Below are 2,710 nucleotides of genomic sequence, written 5' to 3' on the forward strand. Positions count from 1 at the left end.
GTTAAAATGTATTTAGGTTCGATAGTAATGAACTCAAGAATAATTAACTCAAGTTCAATTTTCAGTCTGTTTAATTTGCTCTCTTCAGCTATGGCTCAAGTAAAAGAATTATCTTAAGATTCTTCTACATAGAGGAATCCACAAAAACTTACTTTCTTATCTTCCTAAGTGGTTCATTTTTAAAGCTAAAACAAATAAATTTTTCTTTTGAAGTGAACATAGCTATTTCAAAATTAGACATGCTTGAGACTGGACTAGGATGTACAGGGCTCAGGAGCTATGTTGAAATGATATTACGTATATATAATGGAGGATTACACAGTGAAATTATACAGGTTAGCTCTTATCATAAGTAGTGTTTCTTTGATGCTCACTGCACATTTTATTTGCTAATCTCAACATTCACTTTTCTAATAAACATGCATATATTTTCTAAAGTACAATATCAAATGCACCTAAAGACTATTTCTTTAAGCAGTATTTATCTCCCTATTTATACCAGGAAGCCAATGAGCATCAAATTAATATAACATCCACAAAACACATGACTTTGGGGCATTGTGCCAACTCCCCAAAGCAAACCTTGAACCATACAGAGGTATTTTTAAGACAGAAATAAAATCCCTTCCTATACTTCCATAACTGTTAAGGCTAGAAACTATTTTGGTTAACAACCTTGAGAAAATATGAGGAAGTTAGCTTTCCTCTTCTCTTCTAATTTTTTTCTCTTCCATTTCCCTGCAATCTCTCTTTTGTTTTTCTAATTTTGCTTCAGGTTTGCCATATATCTCTACCCACAGCAGAAGAGAACAGCTGCATTTAATGACACCTCACTCACTATCACAAGATATCTAAGACTTCAGCTGTGATATTAAAAACATATAAAGTCTACATAACAGATAAATTGTCTCTTTTCTTACACAGAAATCTCAATTATAAACACATTTAATTTAGATTAACTATGTGCTGAAGTAATTCCATTACATAAAAATATGTTTATGTCTGGCATATTTTTACTATATTTTATTGCTAATAAGCACATCTAATCTGCTCTGAGAACTTAACTCTGATTGCCTTATTACTGCAGTTATAAAATATCCTGTAGACAATGCCCACAAATCAGATTCCAGATGTAGAAGGATAGTAGCTTTAGTCATTATATTGCAACAAGCTAGTCTATGGCCATGCTACCCTGAACAAGCCTGATCCCATTTGATCTCAGAAACTAAGCAGGGTTGGGCCTGGTTAGTACTTGGATGGGAGACCACCTGGGAAGACCAGGTGCTGTAGACATAAAAAAATAAAAAAATAATAATGATAACAATAAGGAATTGTAAGCTGACAAGGTCCTTGCAATCTGTGAGGTCAACCAAGGGTCGCCTTGCCTAAAAAAAAAACATATATATATATGTTGCAACAAGCTAAAGCATTCCATTTTAAAAGGAATTTTATATTAAAATACCTCTTGTTAATAAATAATAAGTAAAACCAAATTATTAATGTCATCTAATCAACTGAAGTAAAGATATAGTTTAAGTTCATATGGATGTTTACCAATATGAAAGTCATAACAAGAAAGCTGGGTAGAGTAAAATTGATCTTTTATTAATATATAAATGTATCTTAAACAAAAAGTACATCACTCAAATTATTTAAATAATTGGTTAAATCAATGATGGGGTATCTTTTTCTGTGGCTAAAATAATCAAGTTTGTAAAGTTACTAAAAATACGAAATTTGAAAGTTAAAAAATCTCCAGCTACTTAGAAATGCTAACATTATAATGACCTTTCTCAGTTTCTAAACTCAATCAAAGCCACTGACTGTTCTCCGCATTTCATTTCAATAACACACTACGACACCCCAGCTTTAGTTTTCATAATCTCTCAAAGTGGATACATTTTGAAATTTTAATTTTGAACTTCCCTTTCTCTCATCACAAACTAACCCCTCTCAATAATAAACCTAAACTTAATCCTTTGTTCTTCCATCAACCTTGTTTTCAGTTACCTATACCCAGTAACCCACCCTTCCCTCTCTGGAACTGCACTTTTTCCTGATCTGCTCATTAAATTTCTTCTCTTCTATGAGGCTCAGCCAAATTTCATCTCCACTGTGAAACTGTCTCTACTTCTATGAGATAGAAATCTTCCCACTTCTCTAAGAATCTAAAAACATTTTTTGATAACTTTATTAAAGCCCTTTCCACGTACGTATTGCCTGTATTAATCTCATTGCATATATGCACTTACTTTATTCTCCACTTATACAATTCTTACAGGAAAAAAATGTCATCTTTGTATGTACAGTATAGAAAACCTTCTCTTATTCATAGTATCTGTTTAACACATTCTTGTGTAATGAATAAATTGGGGCATTTCTTTTCCTATTATTATTATTGCTTTACCTATGATGATAATAGTGTAAATTAACTAGCCAACAAATGACTAATAACCTGCTTTAAAAGTTGAACAAAGTCTACTATTCTGTTTTGTATGCATATGTAGAATTTTAATAGAAAACTTTGCCAGAAATCCTCTTAAAGAATAAAATCTTCCCACACAGAATGAGCTTTAATCCTTATTTTTTCAATTCTCTAAATTAAAGAGTAAAAAGAAAGTATTAGAGAAAAAAGTGACCAATTATGTTATCATTCCTTATCCCGTAAGTCAGCTTACCAAACAATCATGTTGCTAGAACTAAGGAAACA

At 31.7% G+C, this 2,710-nt stretch overlaps 1 non-coding gene across 1 annotated transcript; it reads left to right on the forward strand.

Annotated features, from left to right (window-relative positions):
• Nucleotides 1–1,174: 1,174 nt before the first annotated feature.
• On the forward strand, nt 1,175–1,293 carry LOC111738771. The gene has a single exon (XR_002779976.1). It is a non-coding gene; the product is annotated as a 5S ribosomal RNA (ribosomal RNA).
• Nucleotides 1,294–2,710: the final 1,417 nt, after the last annotated feature.

Source organism: Pteropus vampyrus, unplaced genomic scaffold (genome assembly GCF_000151845.1).
Source record: "Pteropus vampyrus isolate Shadow unplaced genomic scaffold, Pvam_2.0 Scaffold43, whole genome shotgun sequence".
Classification (NCBI taxonomy): Eukaryota; Metazoa; Chordata; class Mammalia; order Chiroptera; family Pteropodidae; genus Pteropus; species Pteropus vampyrus.